Genomic DNA, 15,012 nt, shown 5'->3' with positions numbered 1-15,012 from the left:
TGAAACCTTTTTTATGTCTGACTGGGAAAACACGTGGAACCACTTTTGAGGCAATTTTGAGGTGTTGGAATAGGGGGCATTTAAGTCCACAATCAAAAGAGGTGAGTATAGCTTTTTTTCTTTCACTGTATCACAGATGCCATAACCTTGTCTTGGTGATACACTGTATTTGCTGTGGTTCAGATGCTTTACCAGATGATTTTTTTTCTTGTAAAGTTTCCTGTGAATTTTCTCTGGGTGTCTTAGAAATTATTGTGACCCATCTAGCTTTGCTTTCTGATCGTTGCCTGCTCTTGTAGAATATCTTAATGATGAAACCTGCAATATTAATTTCTCAGTTAAGAACTGGTAGGGGAATTGGTGTTGTGGTTTGCATTGAAAGTAACAGTCTGAATTACTGGTTAATCATTTTGAAGCTGATATTTTCTCTCCTTTCTGGCAGATGGCTCACTTATAAGGGCTAGAAGAGTTGTAAGCTCTTCTTTCTTTTTTTTGCAGCAGTAGTATGCTAAGCTACTTAACTTCAGGAGGGGAAGCAAGGCAGGTGAAATTACCCCATTTTATCTAATGTATGTTTTAGTTTTGCATTTGGTGCCATCCATTTTGGGTGCAGGACCCTTAGTTAAATCTCATGCCAGTGTTAGGAGCCCAGTGGTCTCCTGTCTTCAGGCAGACTTCTTTAACCCCAGTTTTCTAAGGCCTCTCTTTCACTGAAGATTAGTTCTGTCTCGGGACTTTATATGTTGCCTGATCACAGAGTGAGAGCTCTAAACCACTGGCATTGTTCACTTTCTGTCTTTTCTCATTTTATCCCTTTGCCCCAATTTCTGATGTTGTTGTCTTTCTAATTGGTGATGTTAAACTTGGTACATGTCTTTCTTGACCTCATTCTGTCTAGATTTTTTTCAACAACTCTTGCCTCTTTTTTGTTTTTCCTTTTTTTTTTTCACTACTGCTGTTAATTCTTTGATTTCTACAGTTTTTCCTTGCTGTTGTAAGAAGAATTTTATTGTAGATTGTCAAGCCCAGAAGCAGTAGAGTGCTTGACTCTTTGGAGCTGAGATTTATGGCACATGAGAAAATGGATATGATTGCATAATAATCATATTTTATATTATTGCTGGTTACCTAACTAAAATATGAAGCTGATGTTCTTTCCTAATTTTACCAAATCTCAAGACCTTATTTGAAATGGTGATTCTGGTATATTCTGGTAGTGATCTTGGTATGTTTTCTTCTCTCTAGTACTGTTTTTAGTTGCCCTTGTCAATATTTGAATGTATCCTCCTGTTCAGGAAAAGCTCCAAATTTAACACAAAACCAGTGATTAATTGCAAATCATTGTGTTTAGATGGCCAAATCAGCCAATGCAATTCAGTGCTTTCTTCAGGAAAATAGCTAAAAAGTACAAATGAGAAACAGGATTAAAATCAATCATTTAAATCAAAGTTCCATGTTTGCTGTGTTGAATCATGATTAACACTAGTGATTTAATCACTGATCACTTCAGCAACTCATCTCTGAGGCCCAGTACTTGTGTGCTTTGAGTCTTACATTTTGTTTTTGCAGGCCATGTGCAGAAAACGTTCATGGTCAATTAGCTAAAAGTGATTTGCAAGGGGAAGGATGGCAAGGGGCTCCACTCCAGATCATCTTGGAGGCACACGAGCAGTGTGTCAGTTTTAAATGTTTTGTCCTTGCTTGTTTTTGCAGTTAATAGGTGCAAGGACTTTATGTCTGGCAGAACATCATCCTCTGCTCAGGATATTTGCAGTCACATCTCAAGCTGTCTGGCTGTGGTCTGTACCTGAAAGTTACTTGCTTAGAATGTGGACAAGTCTCTGTACCTATCTGTAGGTTCTGGTATGCAGTCATCAACTCTTTTAGAATAGTTTTTATTAAATTTTTAGTTATGTAAGAGGACCTTTGGGTTAGGCACTGCTCTCTAATTACGTCTGTTAATCAAGAAGGCCTTAAAAGTATTTGATGCTTTAGGTAAAGATGTGCTACAAAAGTTTCTTTTTAATGTTACTTTTTCTTATACCTCCTGATGATTGTTGCGATTTCTTTTCCTTGTTCCTAGAGAGTTTCTTAAGTCTTCAGATGTGTTGTGTTTGTTTTGGGACAGATGAAGCCATCCCTGTGCACTGTGTAGAATCCTTGCTCCATGAGCTGTTCCCATTGTATGTGGCAGGCAGTGTGCACAGTGATATAAGGGAGGGGTCTGCTTTATTTCTTTACAGGATTTACTGTTCCTCTGCTGTTATTCAGTGTTTACAAGGTGTACTGGTAAACTTGAATTCTGTGGATTGGGAAGGCCTGTTCTGTTCTGCATCAAGTCCTCAGCCTGTGCCTTCTGGCATTATCATTACTCTTTTTAACCAGCAAAAACTTCTTCACATATTCATAATGAACTTGGTCCGCACTTTCTCATTATTGTATGCTTAACTGTCCTTCCTCAGACCTGGCTTTTCCTGATGCTCAACACAGACTCACAGCCCTGTGTAATTTGCAGCAAGTTTATTTAGCCTGAAATCCCATCTGAAACTTGTCATTTGTAGATTCTTTAACACTAAATTATTCTAATCTGTGTGGTTACTCATATCTGTCCCTTAATCTTCAGTTTGAGCATGTATCAATTCATAAATACTTTACAGCATCATTTGCCAAAGAGGTTTTTTGGGGTGAACACCAGAGAGTGGAGGTCTGTGCCCTGTTCCCTCTGAGGAGGTGGTGGGGCTGCATTGGTGCAGCTCTGTGCCCCACTGCACAGGAGAGGGTGGTGCATTTGGGCACTTGTGCCAGAGGCACAGACCTGATGCATAGCCTTTGCTGACTGTTGCAGTTGTGTGAAGGCTACAAATATAATTAAACCTTTATTGTATGAATTTTAGGGTTCTGCTGGCTTCTAAATTCTAGCAAAGCTCTTTCAGCATGAAAATACTCTTTAGACTTCCTGGCATGTGCTCCCACATCAATCCTTTGCATCTAGAGATTTCTCTGGCAGTTTGCTTGAGCTTTCTCTGCATTCTTACCTAAAGCATTTATTTATTGTCTCTGTTCCTTCTTCCATTGCAGTCTGTTCTAGCAGCCTGTGGGAGGCCAGCACAGAGAGATATGCTAGAATCTAATCTCTCAAATGATGGCAATCAGCACTGCAGAAGGAGAATGCCAGGAAATAGCCAATTTCTTATGGAGAGAGTAAAACAGCAAGAAAAATCAGAGGGGAGCATCCTAGGGCATGAAGTCCCAGGCTGCTGGTGCAAGGCATTCAGAAAGTGCTAAGAGAATCTAGGAATTCACCTTAATAGAAGTCTCAGCTTGGGTTAACAAGCAGGAGGGACTTCCTGTACAGAGCCTCTTTAAATGGTACTCTATAGTGCTGACTAAAAAGTGCACCAAATTGCAGCTCAATTAATTATCTGAATTATTTATCAGTTGTAAAATGTAGATTGCTTGCACATAAAAGGGTTGTGAGTCCAGGAAATGTCTCCCACTAGAGCAGTAGGCCGGGAAGATTATGTAAAAGATTCTAGGCTTGCCATTAAATTATAAGAATTTGTATTTTTCCTCTCTCATTTTGAAGTTTGTTATTCAGTTGCATGCAGAACAACAAGCCCTTCTTGCAGTAAATCTGTTTTATAATAGTTCTTATATCAGGAGTTTATAAAGCTCAAGATTTTTCTAAATGGTCAAAATGCCCTTTTTTGGCAAAATCTTTTCAAAACTGAATGTATTAGTTAAGTGCTGGTTGATCTCATATTTACCATGTATTTATGTGTTTGGGTCTTTTTGTTTGTTTCTTTTTGGATTTGAAAAATCCAAGGTAAGGCTGGATCATGCAAATCTGTACCCCAGAGATGGGTTAGGGGAATATAAACACAACATTGCCATTCTGTTCAGAAAAGGTATTTCTTCACTCTTCCAAAGATGCAAACTCTGATGTCCTTTTCTAATGAGCAGTGTCACAGCAGATCCTCTCTGACTGCAGTAATGGCAGCCAGAGGAGGAATCATTCCAAAGCTGTGGGGAGGCTGTGCTGGTGTGAGGTGGGACCTGGCCCTGCACTTGTGCTGTTTGGTTTAGGTGTGGAGGTCAGAGAGAGATTCAGTGCTGCTCTTTCAAACTGATTTTTGGGGTACCAGGTAGGAGTTAGTTGCTAGATCAGGGCCTCATTTATTCCTGCTTAGATCATTTGACTCTTGCAATGTATGCCATGCTTTACTATGGGCTTTTTATTTTGGACCTGTCCCTGGGCTCAATACTAGATTTGGACCCCTCTATGCTTGTTTTGAAAAATAAAAGCCCAGAGTCATGGTGGTAATTTGAAAAAATGGTTTTGCTCTCATTTTTCTGGCTGAGTGCAGCTCTGTGCAGATTTGTGAAATGAATGTTGGAAGGAGACAAAGCTCTCCTTGCATGCATTGCTTATCTGCTTAGAAAGTTTGAGGTGAAGGCCTGGCTCCATTACACTGAAGGAAAATTTTGTTGAATTATCTCATTTGTACAAGTTTCACCTTGGCTTCTGACCTAGGCACAGCTGAAATGAAAGGTTGCATACTAGGTTTGGTCTTGATTTCTGGGTGTGGGTATTCAGAGTATTGACTGAGTAGCTCTCTGGAGGCCCAGATACAGAAATAAGAGCTTTTATCTAAATGAGGCCAGAGGGTTAGACTGAAATCTCTGAGTGGCACGAGAGACAGGCTGAAGTTAAGTATGTGGGGTATTTTGAAGCTTTCCAAAGTACTGTAAATAGGTTTTGTATCAAAGGTAGCCTTTACTTCTGCTTTATTTTTGATAGAATCTGGGTCCCAGGATGCTCTCCCCAGCCCTATATGTTCTGTTTGTGTGTATGTATGTGCATGACTCGTAATTTAAAAATTCTTACTCTGACATCAGGAACTGCAAGGGTGCATTATTCAACAATTGAGCTCTTATTGCTATTTTATGTTACCATTTGTGAAATACTTTGTGGTAGCTGCTAGAATAATACCAAAGCCTGTGGTAAGCTACTAGAGTGTAACTAAAATCAGAGTTTATAAATGGAAATGCTGACACAACCTTAAAGGGCCAACCTCAAGTGCTGTTCAGCATCCATTGTTTGCATTAGCTTAGCTTGAAAATGCATTTTTCCTTTTGCAGATTTTGTCCTTTCTCATTTGCCAGACATTGATTTCTCCCCCCGCCCCCAAGTCCTTCAGTTCTAATGGAGCTTGAAATTAAGGTGGCTTCATTTTCCTGTGCTTCCTTGTTTTCCCTAATCAATGATGCCAGCACAGCTGTGTGGGCTTTTAACCACTGCAGAGCCATGGTGGTGAATGCAAGAGGACAACCTTTGACCTTGGCTTTTTTAGGCTTGGTCCTTAGCTGTTGGTTTCTTTGCATTGCTGTAGTCCAAGTGAAAAATACTATTTCTGATCATAGTTGGGAATTCTTCAGAAACTGTAGAAATGTTTGGCTCTAAAAATGCCTCTCTTCAAAGGTTCTTGGAAGTAATTTTTAGTCCTCCCTTCACTAGTGCATGCTGGTATCAAACCCTGCTGTCTTCTTTGCCTAGGTTGTCTCACTGATTGCATTCAGGATTTTAGCCTTACACATTTAGGTGTGTAAATCAAGAATATAAATATCCTGGTAATTAAATGTGGCCAGAGGCAGTTTGCACGCAATTGAAGAAAGCAGTGGTGGGGAATGAATGAGTATTTTGACATGCAGCAAATGAAGCTAAGGGATGTGGACCTTGGAAATTATAAATTACAGAAACTTCCTCAGCTCATCTCTGCTGTGTTTGATGTCTCCTCCTTGTAAGCAATGTGTAACAATTTTACATGAACTGCAGCCTGCCTGTGCTCTGTCTGCCATGGCTTGGGCAGCTCACAGGCCTGGCAAAGCAGCCAGGGATCAGTGGCCTGGCTGCCACCTCCCAGGGCCCCTCTGGAGGACCAGGCTGGCCCAGAGCCTCCCAGGCCTGTGCTGATTGAAGGATGCCCTGGGAAGTACCAAACTGAGAGTAGGTTGGGATGTGAGTAGGATTTAGGAGTTCAGGCTTCTCTATTTTATAGCCAGCATGGGGGTTTGGGGTCTGTTTTGGTTTTAAGTTTAAAGGAATAAAGCCCAACAAAACCAAAACACCCTCTTCTTTTTGGCATTAGATAGGTGAGTGAATAACACTGTAGGGAAAAAAAGGAGGAAAAAAAGCCCAAGACATTGGGAAGGTTTTTTTTTGCTTGTCACTTTCTCCCTCATGTTTGTCATTTACATCTAAGCAGCAGTGTTCTCTAGTTTCCATTACTGCTTTAGTGGCATGATTTAGTGCAGTTTTAAATGACCCTGGTCTTGTTAACATTCAAAAAAATATGCACATCCCCAAAAAACCCAAACTGTGGTGCCTTTAATGTAGAATATTCAGGTGTTAAATTAGTTGGCCAAATTGCAGTAATTCAGTAAATATTCTGATAGTGAATTATTTTAAATTTTATTTGCTTGGTTGCATGCCAATTGGTGTAGTTATGTGGTGCTCTTCCAGTTCATCATGGTTCTGATTATGGATTCCTGACCTTAAGGGGTTGGGAGCAGGGAGAGAAGATAAATGATCTGCCTTTCTCTTTCATTGTGGGTAAATAAGAGGGTAAGAAAGATATTTCAGAGCTTTATGCTAATGCAAGGTCATGAGATGGAAAAATTGGGAACTGCTTCTAGTTGCTGTATTTATTGATCTATTTAAATTCTGCTGTGTCCTGGCACATTTCACATTTCCTGTCTGTTTAATCCAGATACGTTGTTTGCATCTCAAATTGGGACAACTGTGAACTTTTAATAAATGTTTTTGTAACAGATACTTCAAACATCTTTAAACGTACAGATTTTGAGTCATAATGCTTGACTTCATTCCCCCTCCCCCGTTTTTCTTCTTTTGCCATGTAGCTCTGCCCTTGTTTGAAAATGATTCCAATTTCTAATTGAACGTTAACTTGTATTCCTGTGAAGGAGCAAATACAGCATATAGAGACAGCTTAGACATCACCTATCCAAAATGCAGCCTCTCCTGTGCTGAGGTGTAGACATCTCCACTTGTCTTGGTGTCAGTGCTGGATCCTTTCATAGCTGGAGCTCAGGAGCAAGCCTGGGTGTGAGGATCTGAGCCAGAATTTCCCCACCACCCTGCAATGTTACTATTACAGAAAGTACTGTGGGATCATTAATGGCTTCCTGTGTTGCATCTGAGCAGGGGATGTAATTTCTGGCAGTGTGGTACCTCTTGGTGTCGTGCTGTCCCATTAATTTAGTGCTCACTGAGGGCTTGGATTGGCTGCTGACCTGGGCTGTGTGTGCTCAGCATGTGCAAATGAACTGTTGGAATTGGGGTTTTCATGGTGCAGGAAGAATTTAGTAGAATGGTTTCATCTCTGCATTTATACAGATTGGTGAGAAGAAGCAATGCTGAGATGCACCCTGGCAATTTGCCCCCTCCTCATATCATGTGATAGAGCACTCACTTGGATTAAAGAAATGGTTTTATTTATTTATTTGAGGCTCAAATGTAGCTTTGCAAAGGATAACTCCTGTTTTGTAACTTTTTAAAAATCATTACAAATTATGTATAGACCTTATAGGAGAGGATCTGGAGTTTTCCAGTACCTTTATTATAGCTCTGAAATGAAAGCTTTGCAGGGCTGTGCTGGAATTTCAAAGTGGAACTGATTATACACAGAAGCGAACCTGGTTCATTTATGTTACATTTAAGGAAAAAAAAAGTTGCCAAAAATTAACAGATGATAAAAAAGATTTCTTATATATGAACAACATTTTGTATAGTAGCAGTATAAGACCATAATTTGGAGGGAGGCGTAATTATTTTTTACATATTTATTTTTAAAGCAATCCAGTTTTCTCAGTGGGCCTTGGTATGACCTTCTAGTGCCTCTGTGGAAATTGGAAATGGAAGCTCTTGGCTTTGGGAGGCCCTGCTCACAGCCATACAGAGGGGTTGTTGAGGGGACTTCTCACTCATGGCAGGAGTGTCAGTCCCAGTGTTGCAGTGGGTTAATGGAGTTAAGCCATAGGTGTGGAATTTAAAAATTAACATTTACCTATTTAAATCAATATGGCTTTTTAACACTTCAGTTTCTTTCTCCTCTTTTTCAGAAGTTTCCCAAGTGGTGTAGGAAAAAAATTCTGATCTTCAGCAAACTTGTCTGAAGTGAGACCAGAGGGGCTTGGAGCTGATCTGTGAGAGATGAAGTTGTTAACTTTCTCCTGAGCTATTGTTTCTGTGGGGTTTTTTGCTGGTATTTATTACATGAGCATTGTCTCGACCATTTTCTCATTAATCCCTCATGGTGCTGTGAGCAGATCACTCTTCCACAGAGGAAATCTGTATTGTAGGCCAGGCTCTCTTGGTGAGCTCCTGTGGTCACAAACAGCATAACCCCCTGGACATTCTGTTTCCAGTGAGGCAGTCCATCAAATTTATTAGGAAAAGCAGCAGCTGCTGCAGCTCTGAACTCCCTCCCCTCCTCTCAAGCTCCCCTCATTTACTCAAGCCTCTTGAAAGTGTTACAGGACTGATGAATTCCAGTGGGGTTTATTACTCACCCATTTGTGTAATTTGGCAGTCTGGGAAGGGCCACAGGTTGTGCTTGCCCTCCTCTCCCCTCTCATAATTTGTCAGTTTGACTCCACATCCAAAATCTTAATCCTAGGCATTATCAAGCTTTGGTTTAAAACAGTCACTGACTAAGAAGTGTGACAACTGTTTATCAGTGACTGGGCATCAAACTGTGGATGTACTTAAGCTTCTCCATACAAAACAAGAGCCTGAAAATTTGGCAGTTTGCAGAAGAAATGTTTGGGTTGTATGCAGGGATGTTTTTGAACTTTTCTTTTTGAGGTCAAAATGAAATTCTTATTCCTGCCAAGATATGTTCCTGAAAGAAAGTTGCAGCCTTTTGAGGTAGAACTAAGGATACATGCATTTGTCTAGCTTATTTAGATTTTTGGCAAAACTTCTGTTCTCACTGTCCCCTGTTTTCTTTGCTCTCCTTTATTTCTCATCTTTCTTCCACTCTTTTTTTCTTTCTTACTCCAGTTGTGTTCATTCTCTTTGCTTCTCTGCTCTGAATTCATGTATTACCTCCTCCCAGCACTTTACTCAGGTCTCTGCTTTGACACTATTTTGGGTCCAAAAGAGTTATTTGTTTACTTTGAGCTAAAATATTAAACTGCTCAAACAAAAAGCAGTTACTGTGAGATGTCTCATTGTTCTTCCATGCATGTGGAAGTGACTGAAAGAAGCTTAAGGAGATGAGTTGGAAATTTTCTATACAATTCCATTATTTGTATCTCAGTAAGCATACAAGATGCATGGTACTCCACAGAAGTACTAAAATGCTTATGCAGCATTATGAGCCACAGCTAACAGAGCATCTTTTAAATTAAGTGGAACAGCATGTTGATTGTTGCTTGGTAAAAATGGCTTGAGAAGGTTGGAAAGATTTAGTTTTAAAATAACTTATAATAGAGGAATGGAATACCATGTTGCTAGGTGTGTGACTGCAGTGGAAGTCTCTGTGGACTATACTTTTTGAGCATAAATTTCTGGATTATGTGTTCTCTTCAGTCTCTGCTGTGGGATGGAGAAGGAAGGAGGAGAGAGGTTTTGTCACATGTGGTGTTTTTGAGGGAGCAAAGGGAGGTTTGCCAGTGTCACACAAGTGCTGTTCAAAGGCTGATGAATGAGGAAAGGCAATGGTGAACACCTCAGTGCTTAGTTTCAGTAGCTTTACTAAACCTTTATTAAACTTGTTGAATCTTTCAGTTGTCTATCCTAGGCTTGATTCAGGGATATGGGATCAGCTGATAGTAAAGTTGTCGTCGTTGATTTCTTAGATTGCATTTGGGGCACATCTGTTTGGCTGCCTTTACATGCTTCTGTTCAGCTAACTCAGAGAAGAAACACTGACAAAGATGTCCATGGGGATATCAACTTGCTCTTTTAGGCTTCACCTTGTTCCTTAGTGGTCAGAGACTGGTTATCCTGAAGCACAAGGAATAATATTTCCTTCCACAATTTCAGTGTTAACTCAGCTCCAGGTACTGTCAATATCCATACACGCACTGAGTCAGTTCTTAATCCCATTATGGCTTTGGCCTTGCCATCTTCCTGTGGCAGTAAACTCCACAATCCAATTACAGATTATGTTAAAATTTATTTTCTTTTATTGGTTTTGAGCTTGGTATCATTTACACAGACATTGTTTCCTTTTGTTCAGACCTGTACCAACCAGATTTCAAGATCTGCCCTTTCTAGAACACCTCACTTAAAGTACCAGCTCTTACTTGGTTCCTTTTTTTAATGTTACTCATCCCAAAAGTGTTCCCAGACCATGTCACGTTCTTCTGACAATTCCCTGAGTGTGTCCTGCAGTTTCTCTTTTGAGGGTGTCCGTCCAGCTGGCACAGTGTTGTTGATAACACCAGTTTGTTTGGTTTTTCTGATAATGATGTTTGGTGTAGCCAAACTCGGTGTGAAGGGCAGAAGTAATAATCTGTGAGGGATTTGCTTTTAATCTCAGATAAATGGGAGTGCATGGGTGGGAATAATGTACAGTATCATGACAAATCCTTATCTCTAAACACAAGTCAGTAGGATTCTTTGGGCCAGATTCTAATGTATGAGAAAAGAAATTTCTGAAGAGAATGGGGGAGGAAATGCAGAAGGAAAAAAAAAAACAAACAAAACCAAAACCATGTTTCAAACAGATGATAAAACTTGTGTGTTATCTCCAGATCCTCTGAGCAGTAATTGATTTTGCCTGCTATGGTTACCATACAGTAACTCTGAAACATTCATTATTTCTTTCCTGCCCCAAGGCTTGTAGCAGAAAATGGCATATTTAAATCCTTTTACTCTGTCTTTTAAGTAGATAGAAGATCCTGAAGGTTTTAATGAATGTGAAATAAGTGCTAAAGCAGTAGTCAAAAGACTCACCATTGTTTTGACTAAATGAGACGGTGACCATCTTTAAGTTGTAGTGGAAGCTGGATGCTGAGATCCATCTCGCTGTGGAATTACACAATTGAACTCTGTGCTCTGATTTTTCATTTGTTTCTCACAGATCTAACCCTGCTATATTTCTTGTAGTCCCCCCCCCCCCCCATCTTGATTTAATTTTTCCAAGGTTAAAAATGGTTTATCCAGAAAATTTGCAGCTCATTGCTCATGGTCAGAACGTTGATTACTCAACAGATACAGTGAATCAATACCACTTCTCTTATTTTTGTTTTGCTGTTTTACTTGAGGTTCATGTTTTGGCTTCATAATTCCTGGTAAGGTAAGTATATGACATTGCTGTGCATAATTAGCTTAAGTTATGCTAAATGTTTTGTTGTTTGTCTGTGGTATCATATTCTTAGATGCCTTATTCTCTACCTTTTCTAATGTCCTCTTGTTTTTTTGTTTTCCTTGTCAGAGGAAAATTTTTGGGTTTGCTTTTTGGATTTTTTTTTTAAATGAACTATGAAAATAAGCACTCAAGGTGGACACCTCCTCTGACTTGTTGCTGGAGCAGAGGGTAACTGAGCTGGAAATGATTCCCATCAACTAGTAGTGTGAAATCTTTGGGTCAGAGTTGATGGTAACTTGTCACTCAGTTATATCCCTGTTAGTCACTAGAGCAGAATTGTTAGCTTTCTCTTCCTTTTTCCTTATTTCCTCTGATTTACTCTATTTGCTTTTGCCTTGCTTTGACATTTTCTCTCAGGGAAATCTTTCCAGGATGTAAGGGGTGTCACACTGTGTCTCTTGAAAGCTGTCAGAAGGCAGCTGGGACTCTCCAGGCCTTCCTGCCTCCTGGTGCATGCTGGGTCCTCCAGTCAGCAGGGCAGTCCTCTGTGTGAAGAGACTGGGGCTTGTTTTTGAAGGCTGGATAGTTCTTGCTGATATTTAGGGATGCTGGATTTGGGGAGGAAACATTCCATGTGAGTCCCAGGAATGCCAGGACTGAATGGCTTTTGCAAAGCATCATCAGGAAAAGAGAAGCGAGTCTTGCTCATCAGTCAGAAGTTATTTCTATAATAAATACCCAAAGCTAAACTTTGAGAAATAACATTCTTCTGCAGCAGTATAACAGAACAGATCTCCTTCCTGCAGGGGGTTGAATCTGCAGTTTGTCTTAAAGGGCAGAATTTAGTTGTTTGTCTTCACTAGATCTGTCTTCTCTTGGTTGTAAGTTTGCTCTGTTTGTCTTAGAAAATTTCTTCCTCAAACTCTTCCGCATACATTGCCTCTGAAGAAGCTGCTGTAACATTTTCTCTCTCTGAGATGAAATCCTAATTTCCAGCCAATATATTATGTATTAGCAATGCATCCTGGCAACAAATGCTGCTTGAAACCACATATTCAGAGAGGGAGGTGGGAAGCACAATTCAAGGACTCATGTTGCAGAGACAGCTCAGCAGAACATGTTGCATGTGGGAAGTGCCCCTGTGGATCCAGGGAAGGTTCATCTTGAAGGAGTTTCTAAATCATTTGATTTTATGCAGATATCTGAGGTGGATCCTTTTGCCTTCAGCACCCCTGGTTGGTGTCATCCACAGGAAGGAACACACCTTTTACTGGGCATTTGCAAACCAGTGTTTGTCTTGTGGCAAATGTGCTGGATGGTTATGGTCATCCAGACAAAACATGGAAACTTTGAAACTGGAAGGTCAGATGCTGAAGGAGGAGAAGGATGGCCACAGTTACAATGCAAGTGGCTTTTGCTGGACTTGCTGTTGCACTGCACCTGGTGCAGGAGTTACCATCTGGTTGTCCCTGCTGCTGCAGGCTGTGCCTTCCCATTAGTGAGGCTCTTACTAGAGTCAAAGGCAATGGCTTGCTGATCTCATCTTTTTCCTAACTGAAGTTCCAGAGTGATAAATTGAAAACTATCATGACCAGTATCCTCTACCTCTCTGCTACCTCTCTGCTTTATGGAAAACGCATGTAGTGAAATAGAGTCTCTACCACATGCAACTAAAGAAAAGGTCTTTTTGTGTCTTTCACAGTTAATTTTTCAGAGTGTTGCAATTTGTTTTTGTAAGCTGGATGGGTAGTCAATACACTTTATTGAGAAGCTAAGGAGTTCTGTTAAATATGTGAATTTGTGCACAGAGAGTGGGTAGGCAGGACCTCAGATTTTAACAACTTCTGAGTTTATTGATTTGTTTTACTCAAGTTTTTTACAACTTGAAACAACCCTTTGCTACAGTTAAAGCACTGGATCATTTGTCTTTCTGTGTAGTATTGACTAATTATCTTTTTAAAAAATGAACTTGCAGTTTCCAGAGCAAATCAGGAGTGACACCATATCAGCACCACAGGTGGCAACTTCTTCCTCAGACAGAGACACGTCCACATGGTCACACAACAATGCTGCTTTTGTAAGGCTGCTGGCCCTGCCAAGTGCCAGATCTGAAGGGCTGAAGTACTGGCCCTTCTAATACTGTTTGTGAAATCAGTGCAGTGAGTTAGTTTATTGATAGGCACAGTTTCACAGCCAAATCTTGCTTATTCAGACTGACAGTCTCACAGCTAATTCCTTTGGACTCTTGTGAGTGTAAATAATTTAAGTATAGCACTACCTTTTGAAGTGTTTGTATGAATTCAGTGTGTTTTTATATTCTGTGGTACATTCCATCAGAGTAATCTTACCCGTGGAATCATCAGAGCTTCCATTTCCATTACTACCAAAGCTTTAGTTAATTGTTACTTCTGATAGCCCAACAAAACTGAAAGAGCTGTCTTTTGTCCCTTGGTTTTTGGGTATGGTTTGGGTCTGGGTTTTTGTTTGTTTTTGCTATTAATCTCTGAACAACTTGCCTAGGTGCTACTAGAAGCATCTGCTGAACAAACTGTTGCTACCAGCAGTAGAAGCAAAACTCTGCAGGAGTCAGATGCAATGTCAAAGTTCTGTGGCCAGTAGTTAATGTGTTTATTACAACAAAAATTTAGTGATTCTTAGGATGTGTCACTGAAACATCTTTTAAAAGACTTTTAAACTTTATTTTCAAGAGAAACTTCGGCCATTTCAAAGCTTAGGTACTTTGACAGGCCTAGCACAGAAGCACAGGGAAATGAAGGCTGAGATAGGAGCAGGTTCATGCAAATCAATATTGAGTGTAACTGTGGAGATGTCAGGATGGGAATCTCCAGCAGAGCTGCAGTTCAGTGTACTGAATTGTTAGAGGGTGCAGCCAGGTGGGTTATTGGCAGCTCACTTGTGCTGGGCTTCTGCCTCCAGTTACAGCAACTTCAGCTCATTGAAGGTCACACAGTTTAAAAGGAGGGGCTGGGTTGGGCAGCACAGATAGTGATTGATAGTGGGGAAATGTTGCCCTACAAGATCATAACTTACATTAATGACTGGATAAAACAATTGGGAGGTTAAATTGCATGTGGAATATCAAAATGCCTTTGTCCTTGGCCTTTGACTTCTTGATCTGTACTGAGATCTAAGCAAATGTATCTCCTCCATAGTTTGTGTCTAATGACAAATTGCATCTTACATTGTTTTATAGCACACTGTGGAAACAACTGAAAAGCAGCCCAAGCAATTAGCTTTTGAAGACAGAGGTTGTAAATGAGATGTAACAATGGAGAGTGTTCTGGAGTTTCAGGTTTTGTGTTTTTCAGGGAAACTGAGGATGGATTTAGAACAAGAGCTCATAAAGAGCCAATGATACAGGATTTCAGCACTTGAGATTTATCTGTTTGTACTTGCTGACTGAAAGCAGCACATGCAGATCAAACCAGCAAACCACTGTCAGATGTGTTGTGGATGAACAGGGAATGGGTTTTTCTTTCAGAGGTTGCACAGGACAGAAGAAAGAAGAGAATATCAGTTATGAACTTTGAAAGCAAGTGGCTGAAATATGTTCCAAGAGTATTTTAGAGCAAGAGCGCCAGTTTAAATATTTATGCAGTGTTTTATTGTACTGATTCAAATATTGAATAGCACCTGACCCTTGAGTTTT

General features: G+C 40.2%; 1 protein-coding gene across 3 annotated transcripts in view; it reads left to right on the top strand.

The window, feature by feature from the left end:
• The window catches only part of NUP93 (nucleoporin 93), a 79,259-nt gene that overhangs the window by 7,476 nt on the left and 56,771 nt on the right, over nucleotides 1-15,012 (top strand). The window lies entirely within an intron of this gene.

Source organism: Melozone crissalis, unplaced genomic scaffold (assembly GCF_028551555.1).
Source record: "Melozone crissalis strain CALT ecotype California unplaced genomic scaffold, PUWL_Pcris_2 ptg000007l_1, whole genome shotgun sequence".
Classification (NCBI taxonomy): domain Eukaryota; kingdom Metazoa; phylum Chordata; class Aves; order Passeriformes; family Passerellidae; genus Melozone; species Melozone crissalis.
This window is presented reverse-complemented; position numbering and strand designations above follow the sequence as displayed.